This window comes from Phragmites australis, chromosome 6, assembly GCF_958298935.1.
Source record: "Phragmites australis chromosome 6, lpPhrAust1.1, whole genome shotgun sequence".
NCBI classification, from domain to species: domain Eukaryota; kingdom Viridiplantae; phylum Streptophyta; class Magnoliopsida; order Poales; family Poaceae; genus Phragmites; species Phragmites australis.
In genome coordinates, this window is record NC_084926.1 from 41517551 (window position 1) to 41540344 (window position 22794).

At 42.4% G+C, this 22794-nt stretch overlaps 2 long non-coding RNA genes across 8 annotated transcripts in view; both read left to right on the forward strand.

Moving 5' to 3' along the window:
* The first annotated feature begins 6689 nt into the window (after positions 1 to 6689).
* Positions 6690 to 15882, forward strand: LOC133922540 (uncharacterized). 3 transcript variants are annotated; one of them, XR_009910495.1, is made up of 6 exons: positions 6690 to 6972; positions 7492 to 7572; positions 7713 to 7838; positions 10912 to 11146; positions 13387 to 13659; positions 13764 to 15882. It is a non-coding gene; the product is annotated as an uncharacterized LOC133922540 (long non-coding RNA). The 3 variants fall into 3 exon arrangements; XR_009910496.1 differs by having other exon boundaries at positions 13374 to 15882; XR_009910494.1 differs by having other exon boundaries at positions 13387 to 15882.
* Positions 15883 to 21802: 5920 nt separating this feature from the next.
* LOC133922543 (uncharacterized) overlaps positions 21803 to 22794 on the forward strand; it is a 32829-nt gene continuing 31837 nt past the window's right edge. For 3 of the 5 annotated variants that reach the window (XR_009910500.1, XR_009910497.1, XR_009910498.1), the window contains exon 1: positions 21803 to 22752. This is a non-coding gene — a long non-coding RNA (uncharacterized LOC133922543). The remainder of the gene's footprint in view (positions 22753 to 22794) is intronic. The other 2 variants (XR_009910499.1, XR_009910501.1) reach the window with 2 other exon arrangements.

The window sequence follows — 22794 nt, forward strand, 5'->3', positions numbered from 1 at the left end:
TTCATGAAAGAACAAAATATATTGATGTGAGGTATCATTATATTCGAGATGTCATTGTTCAAAGTGATATTAAAATATACAGAATAAGCCATCACGATAATCCTGCTGATATGATAACAAAGTCAGTTTTTACCACTAAATTTGGGCTAGGATAAAGTTTAGTTGGTGTTACAGTTTGAGTGTAAGAGACTTTTGATTTCAGTGATATTTATTATTGAAGGGAGTTAATTAATGATTCTTTATTTGTTATAAGATGAATTCGTCTTAAGGTGGAGTTTGTTGGATTCTGATCCGAATTCTTGTTGACCCATATGAGGTATGCCTTCGGCCTATGTTTTAGAACAATCTGTATTAGATTTGAGTCACATTTGTCTACTCATATAAATATATCTTTAAGCTGCTAAGGAGTTTATTGTAATCCCCTATATTGTATATATTGATGTAAAGAATATAGGGGTTCTCCACCGGGATGGCCTGTAACGACTGGTTTTGCCAGTGTCCACTTTCGTTCTCTGGCCCAGGCCCACTGCGCGATCAGTTGATTTCAGCACGACCACAACACTGGTCTTTGCGCGATTTCTCGAGACCATCCCTTGCTAGTCGCGGGGCAGGCAGTTCACCCCAGCTGAAGCGGCATGGCTGACGCAGGGCTACTGTATCCCATCCCGCAAAATTAATTATTGCGGAACGGGCTCACAGATGCAACAGGGGGAGTGGCAGGCGCGCGTGAGAAACCGGCGATGGGACTGTGCAGGCCGGATGACCCGGGTGCGACAAGTGAAGATGTGTCCGATTGATAGGATGGGCATTACAATGCTCCAGGGTAAGCACAACACATACGTATCCTGTAATGATAACCTACATTGGCTTTCTAGGTAGGTATGAGTTTATTTGATGGGCCCACGTGTAAGACTCATTTTCTCTTAGGCTAGAAAGGGAAGGTAGTCTGCCTTGGGAGAGGAGGCCAAAAAACACAGCGGAGAAACCATACTCAATGAGAAGAATACACAGGATGCAGGGCTATTACCCTAAGGGAGCCTGGACCTAGATAACTCTGGTGTTTTTAGATTAGCACAGATAAATCTCCTAGAACACATATCACGCACCCGTCATCCGATACACCTCAGAATCACTGTCAGGGATTAACCCCCGGCATTTGGCGTGCCAGGTAGGGAGGCGTGTTTTCGAGTTCTGGTAAGTGCTATTAATTTATTTTGGGCTACCCATGTTCGAATCCCCGATGACTAGCAAGTCCCGCTCTGAGGATCCGAGTTGCTGCGAGGTGTTCTTCATAGGATACAACCCAGACAAACCCGATATGTTCCAGATTCAGGACATTGGATCAAGATCCGAAGGCTTTGGGATTCGACGAAGAGCATTAGATGCATCCATGTTCCCGGCGCCGATAGGGTCCACACTTTGCACTTCTGATATGGGTAACAATCATCTCCTGTTGGATACCAGGATATTAGAAAGGTAACCCTCTTCTCTCTCGATACTGACCATTATAGATAGGAAGAGCGAATCCTTTTGGGGCGTTCCCCAAGGTGGACTCCCTTCCCCTTATAGCTTAGGAGGAATTGAGTCTTACACGTGGACCCATAAAAAAGACCAATGCCTACCTATACGATATAAATAGGCTTTCATTACAGGATACGTATGCGCTGTGCCAGCCCTGGAGCGCTATAATACCCGTCCCATCCATCGGACACGTCTTCGCTTGTCACATTCGGGTCATCCGGCCTGCACAGTCCCATCGCCGGTTTCCCACGCGCATCTAACACGTCCCCTATTGCGTCTGCGAGCCCTTCCCGCAACGATTAATATTGTGGGATGGGACACGGTAGCCCTGCGCCGGTCATGCCGCCTTAGCCAGGATGAACTGCCTGGGGAAGGAAAATGACGTGGATAGTGACATTAAATGAGGTTTGATTGGCTTAAATGAGTACCTCCCCTGCAAACAGTAAAGGTTGATCGCGAAAAATCCTACGAAGGCTAGTGCCGTGGTCGCGCTGACGCCAACTGGTCGCACGGTGGGCCTGATCTGGAGAACAAAAACAGATAATGACAAAAACGGTCGTCGCTGGCCATCCTAGGGGAGGACCTCTATACTCTTTACATCGATATAAATGTTTGTTCATATATTTGTGAAAAAATCGATGATCAAATTTTAAATAGTAAAATCAAAATCATCAACTATTTGTACACGGATGGAGTAATAAGAAGAAAAACCAGCACCACTTCAATTGCTTCGTTTCTAAATTCAAAACAGAATCAATACCGTACAGTGACGCCCCACGTGTCGGTGATAGAAGACTTTTTTGTTTGGCTGTATGTCCCACATGTCGGCATCCATTATTCGTTTTTTTTTCTTTTTAATTAGTCGTGGCTGGCCGCTGGCAGGCAGGTGAAGAGCCTATCTGTTCTTTGCTGACGTAACTGCGTGCGTCTGCCTCGTTGTCGGTTCGGTCGTTCGCACGCGCGTCCACGGCCACCACCATCCAGACGGTCGCTCGCGGGCGGCGCTGGCACTAGTCTGGCGCCGCGCTACTGGATCTGGGTCGTCGTCCGAGCTGCAGCCTGCAGGCATGCATCTGTTTCCGTCCATGCATGCGTGTCGGCACGGCCCCAGCAAAGTCCACGCGCACCGACGACCCGTCATGGCGCTGTCGTCTTTGCACGACGCGCGCGGCGCCGGCGAGATGCTGCATGCATCCACGCGCTGGCCGGCGTACGTACGTGAAAAGGCAGGTCAGGTACTGACAGTGGGCTGCATGGCCTTGCCGCGAGCAGACTTTAGTTATTAGTATCTCAGGCTTCCTATATTTGAGACGATGAATATCTAGGTCTGTTTGATTGTCCATCTGTCTTATATCCAGAGAGATATATTGAGTTACGTTAGACTGAAAAGATATAATTTTATCTGTTTATTGATGGTACGTGTTTAATCTGGTTAAGAACGGATAGTGTTTGATGGTTCGTATGAGTATATGTTGTATCATAATATAACTTATTGTTTTAACAAATAATATATGATTGAATATATTTTTATAAATTAGTATATCACATGATAAGAATATTAATGATTTTTTAACGATTTTTAGGAATTTATTTGATGCTTAAAAAATTGCTAATAGTAATAAAAGTAGGATTTTTTGGAGAATTTTAATTAAATATTAGTTTAGCTTTTTTAAATAAACTAATTAAAATGGTTTGCTAGTGAGCTTTAGCTTGATCATGAAAACATTTATAATTTTTGGACCACTCTTATACTAAATAAAATCTAGAGTTTATAAAAAAAATACACGCGTACCTAGCATGTACATAGCCTGCATCGATCGAGCCACGCTCGCGAAAAACACGATCGAAATCCGTTTCCCAGGAGCCTAGCCGGTAAGTGTTTGTACATACGTGGGGCCTGACCTGAGCGCTCGGCCAGGCAACCCAACACCAGCGCTTGCATGCGCGGGGCCTGGCTGAGCGCTCGGTTCGGCAACCAAACACGCTCTAAAAGACTTTAGACGTTCATGTCAACATACCGCTGTCAGATTAGGGAAGGAGAGTTTTCGGGGTGGATGGTTTAGAGCGATAGATTTAGAGAGAGACTAGGGACGACAACTGGACCGACGGTGAGTGATGGCTTGGCGGTGCAGTGAAGCTACAGTGACGACAGCGGTGCCATGAGCGGTAAGCGGGCTTTGTGGTGGGGAGTGTGAACATGAAGTAGTTAGCGTGGCAGGGTGGAGAGCACAGATCTTGCGAGAGGCGAGGGTGCGACGAGCGGGATGGCATCCAATAGCTCAAAACTGTCACAAAAACAACAAAGAAAAACATGGGTCTGCAAAAAATCAACACCCCTACTATCTTCCTTCCTCTCGATCTCGTGCGTGACCATATGCATATGTACTTGTGTGGCCTCTCAGTAGCGGTGAAAACCGGATAGGTATTTTCTGCTCGCTTGTCTATCCGAAGGCTTATGATGCAAATATTTGATGGCTGTTATCTGTGTCTGATACTATTTAATATTATCCGTGTCCGATTTCACATCTAAGAAAAAATAAGATAGTCTAAACTATACAAATATTAGGTGTTATGAAAAATATAATATAATTTTAATTAAAAATATGATAATATATAAGTAGATTGTCATATATCCATAGACAGTATAATATTGAATGTTCTTATTTTCACATCTCAGTGATAACTCTCTGTGCTCATTTTGATTACACCCTATACTGTTTAATATTTTATGTGGAGATGTAAATGATGTGAAATTTTTTCATCTATCCGACTAACCGAAAACTTACAACACTATTTGCTCCTACTTAGACTTGAGAAAAATATATAATTAAGATATAGAAAAAAGAAATAATTATTAGCCACTATCTATATCTGATTCTGACTTAAACATATAGAATAATATATAGAATGGGTTATACGTGTCCATATCTAATGTGAATTCAACACAATTTATATCCGACTCTAACTTTAAAAAAATATAGAATAAGATACCTAACGACTTATATGCATCCGTACACGTCCGTATACTTCTCGAGTGAACATGTTAGTGATGTGAACGCGCGCGCCCACGGTGTTTGTCGGTGACATGGGAACCAGAGGTCCCCGAATCCCGAGATCAGGACAACAGAATACCACGTGGCGCCTTCCCTCAGGGACCATCTCCTCGAGGGCCGAGAAGAGCCAGTTCTGGGAGGGGTGCTCGGGGCCATGAACAGTAGTCCCCGAGTACCCAGAGTTCCCCGAGGACCCAAGAAGAGGCAGTTCCGGGAGGGGTGGTCGGAGCCATGAACAGTGGTCACCGAGTACCCAGAGTTCCCTGAGGACCTGAGAAGAGCCAGTTTCGAGAGGGGTGCTCGGGGCTATGAATGGTGATCCCCGAGTACCCAGAGTTCTCTGAGGACCCGAGAAGAGCTAGCTCCGGGAGAGGACGCTCAGGGCCATGAACAGTGGTGGCCGAGTACCCAGAGTTCCCCGAGGATCTAAGAAGCCCCTTGCTGGTGGACTCCACAAAGGCTCCACGGTGAGGTGTCATTCTGTGGGAGGCCCGATGCTGCATTTAAGAGGGAGCGTGACCGGTCACATCCAACCACTCCCCCCATGCCTGTTATACTGAGTACGTCAGTCCCTGCCATCGTCTGACAGGAAGGCGTGGGGATATTTAATGCGACGAGTCCCATCACACGTCACCCTGCGGGGTCCATAAGGGAAACGGCTTAGAGATATCGTCGCTAGGCACGAGGCGTATCGCCTGCCCCCCTACTGTGTCAGGTTCGCTCTGACTGAGCGGGCGTGCGGGGCAGTTCGGCGGCTGCCTGGTGGGCCCCCCTACACCTGCTAAAAGTTGGACGTAATGGGCGACGGGACCGACCGAGGGCGCATTTTCAACTCCTGTAACATTAAACTGTAGCCCCATGACGATTGCTTTCCATTTATGGCTTATAGAAACTCGTGCCCCCGTTTCTAAGCACGCTGAGCCTCCCCCAACAGGATAAAAGGGGGTGCACTTCGTAGAAAAGCAGACTTGGAAGAGCAAGACGACTGATAGAGGTCAAGTTGAGATAGGGCAGCTCGAAACAAGACCGAAGCTCTAGACTTAGACAAAAAAAAACCTTGTAACTCAGAGATTCAGAGAAAGACATTCCAAGAGCATTAATAGCATATCATACACACATAAGTAGGATATTATGCTCTGTGCGGTCCGAACCTGTCTAAAATCCCTTAAGCATTTACTCTCACTAGCTGACGATTATCTGTCCCGCCTAGATCTCACATATTCGCATTAAATTCACGTACGGGGTAGATCCAGAATTAGTCCCCACCGAATCTCAAAGGGGATCTCTCAGGATCCTCGCTTGTGGTGTTTACCCACCGACAGTGTTGAAACTTTAAACACACTTGTTGGTGTACAACCATATAAGTAGGAGCAATTGTTTTATATTTCACTGTAGTATTCGTGGTACGTGAACACAAGAATTTTGGAGAAACTTTACTGGAAGCAGTTCAATACCTACAGCCACAGGAACATTGATTTTCTCTCTCACACAAATTCCTCACTAGCAGGTCCATTCTACTTTCTTGGCAGCTGGAACTTGATTTTTTTTAAAATATTATTTTTAAATATATGCGCCCATTTTAATAAATTGCAAATATAGCCACTGTCCTCCATTGTAAGGGCAGGACGCAACCTATCGCCGGTTGGATGGCCCATTACAAGTGGAATTGAAGTACATTTTCTTTGAGCCTTTTATATTTCAAAAATTAAAAAAATTATAAAACTAGACTTCTGTTTGTAAAAATTGTAAAATAACCTATTATCGTCCGTTGAAGGACGACATGTTAAAAAAAGTAAAGATATCGTCTTTTCAACGAGCGACATGTTAAAAAATAAAAAAAATACTGTGTTCCATTGCTTCAAAATTCAACAAAGGTTCTGAATTTTTAGAGCAATAAAACGTACTGTTTTTTGATTTTTTAACATGTCGTCTTACCTATTATCCATTGGATGTGCGACATGCACATGATTTTCGAAACATAAAAATAAAATATTCCATTTTCTTCAGCCAGAACCTTTCCGGCGATCAGACGAGGCCCATCACTGAACAGGCCGAGGGGAAGGCTCCTCCATATATGGGCCAGGTTTCGAGGCCTCCAACAAACCACGCCGAAGCCCACCGCGTCTTCTGTTCCTTTCCCTCCCGTCTCCCCGCACCCTGCCGCCGTGCCGCCTAAGCCTCGCCGCCCTCGTCGCGGGAGGCCTCGGTCCGCCGCCCATCACCGATGAAAAATTCCGAACCCAAAACTCTAGGATCCCTGCGCAGCGGCAGTGGAGGAAGAGGACTACGAGTGCCTGCGCGGGGTGCTTCAGCTGATCAGCTCCGCGGAGCGGACGCGTCTCGCGCAACCGCGGAACCGGCCGCCTCCCTATCCCGTCGCCGGCCTCCCGCTCTCCAGGTCGAAACGCTCCTTCCCCTCCCTTCCTCTTCGTTACAATTTCCTGATCAGTGGCTGCAGCGGCAGCGGATAGTTTAGTACTCCTCTGGTGCTTTCGTGCGGGAATGCGCTCATCTAGTGACTAGTGGTATAGGGGAATTCAGGGTCCATGTGGTCTGCCTTGGGCTTTGCAGTTTTCGGTGGTTTCCTCGTGATGACCCGTAGATTGGAGCCTTGGTGGAGTGATTGCGATCGTTTTGGGTCGAATTGGGCAGTTGCGGGAGGAACCAGGTCCGCCGCAATCTGGAAGATCAAATGTCCGATAATAATTTCCATTAGTTTTTAGCATCAATTTCTAAGTTTTTAGCATCAATTTCTAACTGCAGCTATTCTGTATTTTGTTTTCAAGTGACAAATACGATGGTTCTCTTGCCAAATACTCAAATGACTAATTTGATAAAGAAAACTTTTGAATGGACGAGGCGTCTATCTGAAGTTTTAGAGTCTCATATGCTGTTTTCCTTTTGCGTTACATATCAGTTCTGCATGATGCATGGTGGAATTATGCACGCCGTGTGCTGCAGATCCTTGGAGCTATACAGTCAGCTACATATTTACATGGTACGATTGGGGCTGACAGATGACTGGTTCCTTTATCTACAGTTGTGTACTGTTCAGCTCTGACACTATGGCTATGCCCCTGAGCTCCTATGTCCTATCTGGTGACTAGTTGTTATTTGGTTTTAAATTATCAATGGCAGGCTGTCATTATTTAACCTGAATCGACGAATCCATTTGAACCCAGAATGGCCTCTTACCAAGAAAAAGCTGCTGCGTGAGGTGCAGTTTCCACATTGTTTGCAGCAATATTAAAACACCTAGCCAAGGTACGATATAAATCTTGACCTAGCTCTTCTACACTTACAAATTCTTTAGATAGCTGTGTATCCTTTTTTCAGTCCTGTTGTAGGATTATCTAGAATTTTCTGTGCTTCTATAGTAGTACTTATTAAAATAAAGTCGTGGGACGGACGATATCATATTATGGTCCTTTTTAGGCTTGGTGAAATAAGCTCGTAGTATGTTCAGCTGAACGAAGGGAAAAAATATATGATGGTTAGAAGGAGAAACAAGGTGAGGGGGGTCTGGTGGCGAATTGAATCGTGGTCCCAGGAAAAACTTGGCGAGTCAGGACAGATTGTGCCATAGTATGGTTATGTCTACTGGGCAAAACCAGTTAAGTATCCACCTAAATAAGCTGACTTTTCAGAAACAATGTAGCACCTGGGAAAGCCATACATTTCAGATTGGAATATTTACTGCAATAGTATCTAATTAGGTTTGTAACTACCTACCAAAGAAAGTGACTTGCTCAAGAATTTGAATGGTAGACCACCAAGGACCAGTGAAGGAGGGCAATTTGACAATCCCATTCCACTATGTGCCCTCTAATTATATATTTGTGCTAGATTCTAGATGGGTCTTGTTACTCTTGGTGTAGTCGCATATCAGCTGAGGTTGATTTTGGTCGAATCGTTTGTTGGCAACCATAGATCTTACAAGCCCACAAGCGCTGGTTTCTCATGAGCTCATAGTACAGCTGTTAGCTGAAAACAACTTTTGCTTGAAAGCTGACACATCAAATACAGTAAATTTGTTCCATGCAAGTCAACATGACTGTAGGTTGTTCCACTGGTATTTTTCAGTGCGCACTAGAAACTTCAAGGAGAAATGTTACTTGCCTTTCAGTAACAGTAAAATTAGGTTGTCCCGTTCTAGTAACAATAAGTTCTGTAGGGCGCTTAGCAAGATGCAATCTTCATGCGACATTTTGCTCGACATTTTATTATGGATTGCTGGTGAGTGTCCCTTGCAGGCTCCTCTTGCCGGTGGTCCTAGCGCTTATTATGGAATGCAGTTCGGAGTTCAGTGTCAAAAGGTTGGCTTCTGAATGGGTGGGGAAGAACTGTAAAAAAGTGTCAGCTGTCAACAAATTTTGCCCATGGGCACAATAAAAATCAAACAAAGCAGTGGCATTGGTAGGAGGCTGAGGTAATCCCGGCTTCCTTTGGTTAACCAATGCTTATCTTTCAGCACCACCAATCCAACTTTCCTTCCCAGACCTGACTGGTCTGTCGACCAAATTGAGCTTCTGGCTATCGGACGCAATAGGTTTCTTTGTTCCCTTAGACCACTCCCAACAGGGACGAAATTCCTCTTGTGAAGGATTTTTGTTCCCTTCAACGCTACAATGGTTTCTCTTCACGGTTTTCATTACGAAATGATTTTCAAGGTCATTCCCTCCAGAACGGAATTCTCTCTCCTTTCACCGCGATTCATCTCGAAGGAAAACTATTATAGATGAGAGAAAATAAAGAGAATGAGAAAGGGGAAGAGAATCGGGAAGTGAATAAAATGAAAGGAATATGATTAGATATAGTCTTATCTGTTTGCTTTCTTGGCAATGCCAAAAAAAGAGTTATCATGGCACGCCCAGTGATTAGCTTTACATCAATTCTCTTCTGAAATTGCATAGGTGTCAAAATATATGTAGATTATTGTCCTTTTTCATTATGGAGGCCCACACCCTTAACACCCTTAACAGCCGGGTCTCGAATCCGGATTGCCCACCTGAGAGCTGGCTTCGGGAGTCACTCGGGCTCACCAGTCAAAATATGTGTGGAGTATTGTCCTATCCAAATTAGCTTCAATTGTCACCTAGTTGCTCTCAGAATCACAGTTTTCTTCTTATATAGCGTGAGAAGACTTAAAATTGATCCAGTGCTTTCTTGGCTAGCAGATTGGTCATCACCTTTCATGGGCTATCTAAATGCATTGCTGGTCTTGATTGCCCACCTCGGTCACATCTGCACCACCTTTAAACTCAACAGGATATATGATATCTCAATATTGATGTACCCAAGTACTAAATAACACGAGGAAGCTACATATCTATTTGGGAACAGATGGCAATTAATATTGATTCTAGAAAAATGCAGTTATCTAAATTCTTAAATCTCGTCAATACACAAAAGAAAATAGTTGCATTGTAAATCACTGGGGATAAAACTGGAGTAATATGCTGACAGTGATAATTCAGCATACCGCAATTGACCGAAGCTGCTGCACATGTGATTAAAGATGTTTTTGGAGCTCAAGCTACAAGGTAAATGCATCACTATACCAAAACAGTGCTAGATCTTGAGAGACTAGAGAGTACTCAATGGAGACTGATTTGTTTTACTAGAATAAGGTTTTATGGCAGTGACATGTGATTTTTAATCTCAGATATAAGCTTGTATTCTTTTCCTTTCCACTCTTGGATCAGTTGAACTGCAATTCCTGCCGCTGTTGGTGTGATCTGCGCGTCCATGTTGCGTACTGGTGCACCAATGATTAAATAGCTAGTGAACAGATAGTTGTCAATTTTTTATTAATATCTAGTGAAATTATTTGTTTTAAGAAAACTGAGTGGATCGCCCTGTGCTGAAAAAAAAAACTAGTGAAAGCTTTGCTATTGCTCTCCCCCTTTCCTTGGTGTTTGTATTAGTTCTACCCAGTAATCCTAGTTTGTCTAGTTTTATGCTCCAGGTAAACTGTGGTCTGTGGGTATGGTTGATCCGTTGTATTATGATAGTCTGTAGGCCACAACTTTAAGGCAACTCTGTTTTCAAATGAGAATTGGGAAAAGCCATGTCGTTATTCTAACCACTGACAGGATTCTAATGTGTTTTCACGAGGAATTAATTTTCTATAAGAATTTGGAGTGTCAAGGTTTATTCAAGGCTTTTGAGAAGATTTGACAGTACTAAGTTTTGATGGTTTTTCATCTTATGCGATGCTAATTATTTTGAGATCATGCAATACTAGATATTTCGAGATGAATGTTAGGATTGGTGTAGAATTCTTTTGAGATCTGGTAAAAAGTGGAAAGGCTAACCAATTTGATATTTTGTGCAGGCTGATTGAGTCCACGCTTTGTCTCGGACCTTCTAGGACTGAAGAGTCCGACTGGGGGGGTCTGAGTTCTCAACACCCGCCACCACATGCCTGTCTCGCAAGATACCAACTGGACGTCCAACAGTTGAATTGCTAGATACCAATTGGACCTCCCAGTCTTTAAGACCTTTCCTAAAGATTGAGTCCACGCTTTGTCGGAGATGAAGAACTGGACGTAGGCCTCTCCGTCCCTCAGGTATTGAATCAAACTAACCTGACCTGCTAAAAAGTAGTACTACAGCAAGCAGTTTTTCCTAAGTTGTGTTTTGGGAAAAAGTGAACTTTGAAAGTTCTGTGTTTAAGTTTTGACATTTGAGCAATACTGCTTTTGACAAATTAAATGATTTTTAAAAGGGTTAGCCGTAGATGCCTAGTTCAAAAATGAAAAATGGGCTGCAGAAAAATATTTTGTGTAGTATCAGGGAGCGAATTTTGTGACCATATCACCCGAAAACAACCCGTAGTAATGCATAGCTAATTGAAAACTTCAAGCACGATAGCGGTCAGCAATTAGGCACCGTTGTAGGAAAGCAAAGATAGCACAATCGACAGAATTTACAGCATCCAGATCATATTCTTTGAACTTAGGGTGTGTAAAGCTGTAGGATGCTAGAGGTCATCCTAGCATTTCTAGCACGGTCAATACTAGATAGGATATGATCCTGGTAACTGGGATCAGTTAGGGTGTGTTTGGTTGCCTGAATGTCTTCAGTCTGGTTCGTACGAGTCATGCAGGCTGAGTTGAGTCAGGCTAAGTTGATGCACGAGGGTCTGTTTGGTTGGCTGCATGTACTGAGTCTGGTTGAGAAAAGATTATGTTTGGTTGCCCGTATGAGTATACGTTGCATTACAAAGAAACTCACTTTTTTACCAAATAACCTAGGGTTGGAAATATTTTTATAAATTAGTACATCACAGGATAAGAATATTAGTGAATTTTTTATGATTTTTGAAGAATTTTAATTAAATATTGACTTAGATTTTTTGGATCAAATTAATTAAAATGGGTTGCTAATGAGCTCTAGTTTGCTCACGAAAATATTTAGATTTTTTGAATCAAATTAATTAAAATGGATTGCTAGTTCGTTGCCGTTGACAAGTGGACCCAACGCACGAGCAGCTGCATCCATCGGGCCTGCATCTGAGCTACGGTCGATTTCCGCATCTCCGCTCATGCAGCATCGGCGTGTTTCCTTGCACGAGCGGATGCAAACGGAGCTGCTGCTGTCGCGCACATCACGGCAACCAAACGCAGCGCTCACGTACGTCCGCATGCAGACACGAGCGGATACAGCGATCCAAACACGCCCTTAGTGTCATTTATGACTAGGATTATTTAGGATAAACACAGTATGTACTACATCCATAACCTAGCCCACGGATGAATGAACACTTTCAAATCCAATCTACATCACGCCATATCTACGGCATCAACTCAAGTCTCTGCAAAATCTAATATAATATAATGGAAGTGTACTCCGTTGTCTGACACGTAACATCTGACCAACTCTATGATTATTAATAAGCAATAATCTAATAGTTTGGAAAATATTCAGATCTGATCTTCTGGTAATAATTGATTCATAGAACATTGAAACACAATTTGTACTACTATTCCATGGTCTATGCAAACTGTTCGAGGTTTAGCAGGACCGTACATTTTAAAGTTCAAGAATTTAGGGGAGAAGATTGAGACATGATTTGAAGCCACCTAGCAAACGTCCGGAGAAGCATATGTATGCGCGTTTCCGAGCTTAAACATTTTAAACCATCTGTGAGTGTTTCCTACTTGTCTTTGATTCGTAATTCCCACAAATTAAGATTTTTTCTGATACAAATTCTCTGTGAGGAGTGATTATTTGGAGAAAGTAATTTTATGGCTGAAAGTGATTATCTAAAATAAAATCTATGAAGAAAGTGATTCTGTGCAGAAAGTGAACCAGTAGAAGCTACTTTTTTTTAGCTTTTAATTTTTAATTTATTTAAGAGAATCACTCTCATAGATTTTACTTAGAAAACTAAAAGCTAAAAACTATTATTTAGTAGAACTTTTTTTAATTTTAATTAAAAAAAATATTTTGAAAGTTCTCCTAAACAGATCCTAACTAAAATCTTGTACTCCATTATTGCTCTAGAGATGGAACATAATACTGATAGTGATAGCCTGATAGGGACGTCAGCCGGGAGTAGATGTGTAGAAGCCACGTGTACTGCAATATTCAAACAATTTGTGGCCAGGACCATGAAACAGCACTGTAAAGCAAATTCTTCAATGATTGCTAACTTTCAGGCAATGTTTAAACCTTTTCCTATAAATTCAACACTAAACTAACTTCGGACGGGCCTTTGAAACTAGATATTACCTGTGGCCTATGATCTCTTTTTTTAGCCTTGTTGCATATGATCTGCTAAAATGTATGCAGATGTTATTTTTAGGAAGGGCTCTATCAGGAATCGATTCTTCAGGGGCATGGCTGTAAACTTCCAGTACCAAAAGACATAGCTGTACTGCGCCCACTCTGCCCGCCATTCGTAGTGCTCAGTACCCAGGACCAGGAGACTTCTCGCTCCAAGTCCCAGGGACACCAGCCGGCGGCGCCCCACCTGTGGCCACTCAGAAGCAGTCACGTCAGAACCGCGGTCACACCCAGGGCAGCGGGGAGGACCAACCATGGGTCGACACCGCCGGCGAGAAAAACGTCCCACACGGTCCGTTGCTAACTACTCCCAAAAACGAAACGCAGACAAGGTAATCAAAAGAAGAGAGAGAGAAGAAATTCTTTGCCCTCACCGGATTCCTTTTTACTTGAAAGGGGAAGACGAGGACGCATGGTTCTTTCGCGGCAGTGTCATGTGGTGGGGATGGTGCTGGAATGAAGTGGCTGCCGCGGCCTGCTATTGGACGGTAGCTGCATTGGACGATAGCTGCATTGGACGATGAGAAGGTACTGGTACTAGTAATGGATCACGTCGGGAGGCGTACGTCAATCACATGGAGACAAGTCCTTTGGTACGATGCTAACCGCTACCACTAGTCTCGTAGTACTACTAGCGACTAATTAACGAATACCTAAACTGGTAGATTTTTTGTTTTCTTTTACTTGAATGGTCGATGCATGCTGTGTATGTATACCCTTGCCAATTAATTTTTTGTGATTACTGATTACGAGAAATCCAGTAATATAATTTCTATATAGCAATCCTAAGTTTTTTTTAATATCTATCAGCTGATAAAGTTCTAAAAAGTTGATTGCACACACTTTATACGACATCGATTGAGGTAGTCACGTGTTATGGGTGAGACTATTCACTTTTCTTCGTTTGCTTAGTAGTATTGAAGTAGGTAATTTAACTAGGAAAGACACCCTCTATTTCAGAATATTAGTATGTTCATTTTCTACCCTTATTTTAATGTTGTCAAAGAGGTCTAAATAGCTATAGACTTTGTAAAATGCTATTTAATATGGTTATACTTGGTTCATTGCCATAATTTTTTTTCTTATATTTGGTGCCTTCACAACTCATATTTAATGAGCTAATAAGAGAAAAAAATTGATTAGGCAAGAAGAGACGTGTAGTAGGGGTATGATAGTTATTTCGTGAATTTCTTTGATACATACAAGTGGGCAAGGCTAGTATTACCCCATCCTTATCAGTTTGAACAGTGAGCTGGTCTCTATATGTCTTTGTTTGTTCTTGTTTTTAATTAAATGTTTCATAAATATAATGATATCGAAGTACTTTACAGCATATCGAAGTACATAATTACCATGTGGCAAATCTAACATCTATGTATATTTATGGTGACATTTAAAAAGATGATTTGTGCCTTTGTAAATCAAGTCACGTATGTAGAGAGAGAGAGGCCAACCGAGCTACTGGTTAGGATCTTTACAGTGGAATCTGCCTACCCAGATTTGAGTCATAGACTCGGTATGGATGCTCGTTTTTGTTGAAATTACATCCCGAGAGGAATAATATATACACACGTAGGTGTATTCAGTAGTCAAAGTGCGTGCCTGCGCTACTTGAGGTTATGCCTTCAATATTGTTTAAATGTATATTAGGATGCACAAACGTGGGTTTATATGGGTGTGAGTGTGGTGTACATGTATGAGTGTGTGTCCAAATTGTACTTAAAGAGAGAGATTAAGTGTTGCTCCTATTGGCGTTCTTATGGCAGGCATAACTCAAATAATAAAATATTTTTTTTCAGCCGGTCTACGAGCGGTTGCACAATCTCTTAGTTATGATAAAATGCTATTAACTTTTTGTATCCTAGCAATATCTCTACTCGTGATTCGTTAAAATATGAACTTTTTCCTTAAAATACATTGAATACGTATCTTTCTTTTCTTACTCTGTATTCAGGTTGGAAAGTTAAACTAGATAGCTATATGAGTGAAGCAAAACAACTATAATTTGTACTAAAAAGAAGAAAAAAATCTAGAGGGAGGGAGGGAGAGAGAGTCATGTATAATTTATTGAATGTGTTGCACAAAATTACAAATATTGTGCCATTTGTAATACAAAACTACAAGTATTATAAATAGCAACACAAAACTACAAGTATTATGTACTAATTTCACACAAAACCCCATTTAATTAGATTCACCAAAAAATAGTCTTATGTTTCTCCAAAAATTCTAGAACGTTTTGTGTGTGTTTCATAATCCATGTGCAACCTATTTTAATTGGACTCACCCAAAAAGCATATGTATATTTTAAACTAAAATTCTCTAAAAAAACTATTTTTATAACTCCTAATAATTGTTAGGGCCTTCAATAAAATCTAAAAAATATGGAAAAATTCACCAATATTCTTCTTATACTATGGACTAATTTTTAAAATTATTTCTAGCCCTAGGTTATATAGTAAAAAAGTGAATTACTTTGTAATGCTTCATTTATATGCTTCATTTATATACTTACAAAGAGAACACCAAGATTCAACGGGAGGTGTCCTGGTACAACACTAATCTTGGTGGTACAACACTAGGACACCTCCCGTTGAATTTTTACTTTTTGTTTTTAAAAAAAAAACGTATTTTACAAATGGACTGTCTAGAAAACGTTATCCATAAATGGACTTTTTGCATGATGCCATGAATTTTGGTGTCGTAGCTCCATTATGAGGCGCCGCCTTATTTGGCGTTGTACCGTTGCCACGTAGGATGTGTGTTGTAGATGTTTGCTGACATGGCAGCATACGACCCCGGACCTCTTAGCGTTGTACCTCAATGGCACGATGTCATGACCTTTGGCATCGTAGCCTGGCACATAGAAGTGGGCCTGCTTCTTTCCCTGCGTTCACCCTCTCACTTTCTCCACTCGACGCTCAAGCATAGAGAATAGAGACTGAGCTCCTCCTTTCTACCCTCGCCATCCCCTCCAATTTCCCTCAAATCTGGTTTGTTGGAGGTTTTCTTTCACAAGGATTCAATGGATCGAGGTACTAGGTACAATCCCTCACCCCCCACCCCCTCCTTTCTAATTAGATTTGAGAGATAATGTTGGCATTGTAGGAAACCCTAGGTTTGAGGAGAGCACCTAGGTTTGGGATAGCAACGGTTTTAGCTTGATTATTTATTTGGAACAAGTTAATTAGTAGGTCTTTGATGTATGCGATGTTGCAAGGATTAGCTTGATTGTTTTGGTAGCCTTTACAAATCATATATACGGTGTAACTATGTATAGTGGTTGTAAATGATTTAATTATTGGACTTAGAAATTAAATGTGGTGGATGATATTTGTTATGGTATATGTTTTGCTCTTTATATTGCCTATATGTTATCTTTAGGGCATGCAAATTTTGTGTTTTTTAATTTTTTTTATGATTCAATTTGCAGCATTGAGATGGCATTGAGCATCACGAAAGTATCTTAGAGGTGGGACAACATAAACTATCCCACCGTAAAAGAGTGGGATGCCCCGGTGCCTTCACTCTTCCCGTTCTAACTGTGAATATGGAATTTCTGTTGAGATCAAACACCCAAGGCATCCTTTCATGGCTACCCAGGCCTATTGCACTTGTGCAGATTCTCGTATAAGTGCATATTAGTATGTCGGTGTAATGGATAAAGGGTGCCCTAGAAGACGGGCCCCACACTGCCAAATGTTAGTTGACAATAAATATTTTCAAGACCACATGACTCATCGCGCGACTAGGACGGGACTGTTATCCCACGGGAGGCTTGAAACTGGATAAATCCTTGTGTTCTTGAGTACGTTCGATACACACCCACAAGAAATATAGATCAACGTGTTTGTCGTCCGGTATACCCTGGATTCATTGTCAGAGATCATCCCTTGACATAGTCGTTTGATGGTTCATGGTAATCATGATACTATATGGTTATTGACTTGTTTTTCACAATTTGATAGGATGGCATGAGGTGCTTCTTCGTTCAGTGGATTGATGACCTGGAGAAGTATGATCCAATGATTTGTCTATCCTGATATCATCACAATAGCAATCAAGAACCATCCCAACTAGAAGTTTTCTCTTTCTCAACAAGCCCAAATGCCAAAGGGACCAACTGATGATTTACATCTATCCCAATAGCAATCTAGAGTGTGCCATCATACTTTCCTATCAAAAATGTACCATCAATAAAGAAGACATCTTGACAATACTTGAAAGCTTCTATGCATTCCAAAGGTCCAAAACGCCTCGAAGAATATTTCCCTCCCATCATCCTCCTGCACGATATTTGGCTTTGGCACATACTTGAAATGCATCCTAGGTTTTTTTTTTCATTTTCATTGCATGCAACATGGTCAACAAACACTCATATGCTTCAACCCAATCCCCATAGCGCATATTAAGAGCATGTTGCTTCGCTTGTCAAGCTTTGCCATATGTAATACAATAATTCCAAATGACCGCAATAATCTCAATGAGGGTGCACACGGGCATGGTCTTGACCTCATTGACTAACCGGTTGGTGATGAACTTAGAGGTCTATTGCTAGTGCTTCTGCTCAGGCTCAGTAGTACCGCAAGTAAGGCTGCACAACGCTAGTAATCGCCCCTTGATCTAGTCTACTTTTCCGCTCCCGTACAATCCACTCACATTCGCTCCTACACTTGATTACATAACATAGTTTCTCATGCAAGTGCATCACACAATATGGTTGGTGGTGCACAACTGCATACTTCTGTATCCACTGCTTCAATGCCTCCATAGTTGTGAGGTTGAACCATATTATTGAATCCGTTGGAGGGACACCATTATCTTCACGCTCCACATCCGCCACTGCACTATGCACTTGGCTAAGGTCCCTAGAGTCAGGCACAAGTAGATCACGATGTGTGATCAACTTCCTCAACGCTTCAATCTCCCTAGTCTATAATCTCCCTAGTCCATAACGCTTCAATTGCGCCACCAGTCGATCAACATCCAAGTCTATAACTCTCTCATCCTCATATGTTTGGTTGTCACTGAAAAACATCTACATCCACCCAGTCAGTTGCGATGCCAACTCCAACAAAATCATCAGGAGCTGCATGAGCAATATCATCAACAATTGTTGCATCTGAAACTTCTGTAACATCAACAACACTTTGTGGTAGTCATCAACACTTTCTTACGATGGTAGAGCTACTTCCACTTCACATTGCTGTGAAGGAGCAACCTCTTCAAGACCATCACTTAATAGAGAGATGTTAAGGCCAAAAGGCACATCCGTTGAGGTGAGATCCCTCACCAACTTTCGCACCACTAAGTCCACAACTCTTACTTCTGAGTCCATCACTATTTTTTATGTAAGCTTCCCATTCACTATTGCAACTGATTGGGGTCATCATTTTGATTCGAGGTCCCTTTGACAAACCAATGTAGATCCTTCCCTAAAAAAAACCATGAACCCCTTCTTTCGTCCATCCCAACCGCTCTTTCACCTGAACACCCAAACTTGACAAATATAGAATTTCACCAAAAAGCAACACTTCTTGAATGCCAACAAATTGCACACTATCATTATCGATACTCATATCACTACCTCCATGGTTCAACCTTACAAATATAGGCATCTACGTTCATACAACATGACATAGGCTCCATCTATTCAGCTACATTAAACATAGGGCTATATGCACAAATGGAATGTCATGTATATACATAAGCTCCACATAAATATAATCCCACAAGTTGTATTACTATTAAAATATGATAATAATATTACCAGTAATTCAATACCAATTACAAATCTACAAATATATTTCGATAAAACTACTACCATGATCTACTTGCCTATAACCATGACACATTAGGAATCCAACAAAATTGAAACTTCAAGGACGAACTACTACATAAATTTCATACTCCCAAGAACTAATCCACTCCCTTCAAGCAAAGGACATAAAAAACCAAGCTACCACTCCTAAATCCTACCTTTTTAGGTACCAAAAAATTCATACAATAACTAGAATACCTATTGGAAAAAATTCTAGGAGGGGAGGGAAGTTACCTTTATCATCCGATTTCCACAAAAAATACTTCAATCCATGGCAGATTTGATGGATTTGGAGGGAGGATGGGGATGAAGGAGGGGGGGGGGGGATGAGTGCCTCTGTTCTTTGTGTGTCAGATTGTGGGGAAAGGGAGAGGTTAGGGGAAGGGTAAGAATCGGACCCACGTCTGAGTCCTAGGCTACTATGCCAAAGGACCTGGCGCTATGTACTCCCACATTAGTTAGGACCTACGATGTGGATCTTACATGGCAAGTGCACGACGTCAAATCAGGAGGTGTCCTATAATAGTAGTACGACGTCAAAAGTCATGGCGCCATGCGAAGGGTCTATTTCTCGACAACACTTTCTAGAGGGTCTATGTGTAAACTACGTTTTTGAAAAAGGCCAAAGAGTAAAATTCCACAACACCTCCTGCGCAGCTGGTCTTATTGTTTGCATCTCTCCGTTGATAAAATTTCTTAGCTGATTACTCCTCTTGATGCGGTTTTATAAAAATGAATTTATTTTATGAGATCCTAACAAAAGAAATGTCTTAATTAGTGTCTTTTAACCATATTGGATCTTGGATGTAGGACTGTTGAGGTCAAAATTTTCCTATACAGAATGAGGAACCGAGAAAAGCCATCGACAAGCAGAGATTCATGAATGCTTGGACGTAGGATAACTAAGGTGAGCTTTTCTTCCCCTTATTCAAAGCAAGGAGTGACTAGCAAAGGTTGGAAACGGTTGAGAGACCATGACATTAAATCGATGAATAATACCCACATCACTAGAACTTGCTTCAGAATTCAACCATGATAGAAATTAAAAAATTTGCGGGTTGAATGTCAAAATTATCTAAAAAAGTTTAGATATAAAGAAAGCTACAATAGGATGGATAGAATATTAACGAGAAGTGCTTCTATGCTTTATGGAAACAAACAAGCACGAATCTAGAAGAACTTCTGTCTAATATATCGTTAAGGGGCATGACTGGAGGATTAGGGCCCTCAGATTGGAAGCCCATCTGGGCTTGAACCATCCACGGCATCACCAGTTCACCACCTCCCCACGATCTCCTCCTCTCTCGATCTCGCCTCCCTCCCCACCCTCTGTCACTGGCCCCACGCGCCTGCTGCAATCCAAGTCCTGTCGCCACCCCGCTCCCATTGACAGCGAGCTTGCATTCCGGCAGCCGTAGCACATCCGCACCATCGTGCTCCATAGAATGCCATTGTTCCATTTTGCCTCACCCGCATCTCTGCTGGCCATCGCTTGCCAGCATCACCCATCCGAGTAGCCCTATCCTAGTCCTTTGTTGATGGCTCCTTTGATTTTGTGACCACGTGATGGAGCAAGGTCACTGCAAAGGCTGAGCCAGGAACATAAGCAATAGTAGTCGAACCTACAGACGTGGTGGAGGTCGACAAGGGCAGCTCTTTGGGGAGAATTAGTAGGTGGCTTGAGGCGGTGACGGACGCCTAAAGACGAGGATAGGGGTGGTGATGGCGGAGGGAGAACGCGGGTGGTGTGTAGATCACTTTGGAGCGGTTGGGAGGCTACATCGGCGGTGCAGGGGTTCGCCGAAGGACTTGTTTGGAGGTGTTCACCACTTTCGAGCGGAAAGGAGGCGACGACAACGAAATGTTTGTCAGAGGACCAATTGTGGAGGCGTTGATCGCTTTGGAGTAGAAGTCCAGCATTGGACTGCAAGTGGTGGCGGTGTGCAGGCTAGGCGCTCATGGCGGTGCGTGCACGACACATGTGTGGGCGGGGAGGGAGGCAAGACCGAGAGAGGAGGAGATTGTGGGGGAGGTGGTGAACTGGTGACGTGGTGGAAGGTTCAGGCCTAGATGGGCTTCCGGTCCAAGGGCCCTAATCCTTCGGACACGCGCCCTTAACAGCGTGTTAGACGGAAGTGCTTCTAGATTTGTGCCCGTTTGTTTTCGAAAAGTATAAAAGCACTTCTCGATATTAATATATGCATGCATCCAGATTCAAACAGATCATGTGGTGTATTGCAAAAATTTCAACAAGCGATTTCTACTTTTCTAGTGAGAGACTCACTACCGCACCTTCACCTGCACTCATAATTCTACCCCGCTGCTAATCTGTAGAGTGCTTTAGCCAGGAGTAGATCCACTTTATAGGTGAAGGGTGTATATGATACTGGGCAATTTTTCATTTTACAGTGATCTATCATACGTACTAAACCCATATGACACTCTAACCCAATAAATAAGACATTTAGACCTCTTGCCCAACAAATAAGACACCCAATTATTTTTTCTAGATCCACCACTAACTTTAGCCTACTTTGCTGACTTCTAAACTACCTCCAAAGCTATAGATATGGAAATTTACAACCTAAATTTTTATATACTGTAAATGAGCCAATCTCTTTTTAATTCGGCATGTACCTCCCCCAGGTCTGTCCAAGCTGTCCCGCAAGAATGGCAATGGCAAACTGAGATAAACCCAGGCCATCAGGTTAATGAAACCACTTTGGGGATGCTAGCTACTACCGTTCTATGAACTGTTGCTGATTGGAACTGGCAGGGGCACGGTACTACTGCCAGTACTACTTGAACCTTGCGAGATTTCAGCACTGGGAGGTACGGCCATCCATCTCCTCCGCTCCAATCCAAGAACCAACGTCAAGAAACAGAGAGGAGAGAGACATAGGTAGCCGTTTCTCTCACCACCCCTCCTTCCAATTCCGGTACGGCGAGTGCTCACCGGATCCAAGAAGAACAGAGCCCCTCCTCTTTCTGGTTCTTCACTCTTGTGTTTCGAGGGTTTGTTTGGTTTTTTCCTCTTGAATTTTCTGATTTGGAACTTCTTCGTCGATTTCCAAAGATATTTGGCTGATTATGTGGCAATTTTCAAAGTAAGTGCTTTCTGATGTGGAGAAGCTCTTGAGAGATTGACAGAAGAGAGTGAGCACACGGCGAGATGAACGGTATAAGGTATATGCCATCCTCGTCGTGTGCTCACTCCTCTTTTTGTCAATCTCTTTCTCTCGAGGGTTTACCTCCTATTTAGATCCGCTACTAGAGGTGTAAAACTGTTTGAGTTTGATTTGATTCAAATACAATTCAGCCGATCTGATCTAGACTTTTTCCTTATAAGATATGTTATATACATTAAGTTGTTATGAGAAACTCAATCACAAGAGACAGCACTCATATCTACAGTACTATGACTTTTCTTCTACTTTAAACTACCACTTTTTTATCTCTTCCATGTTCATACACATGGTTTTTCCTCCTTTTCTTCTGACCTTCCAGTCAAAGTTGTCGTGGGAACTACTGCCGAGGCCAGTGATACGGATGCTGATGGTAATGGTAAGAAGTGGCAGCTGTAGGCTTTGTAGTACCGAAATTAAT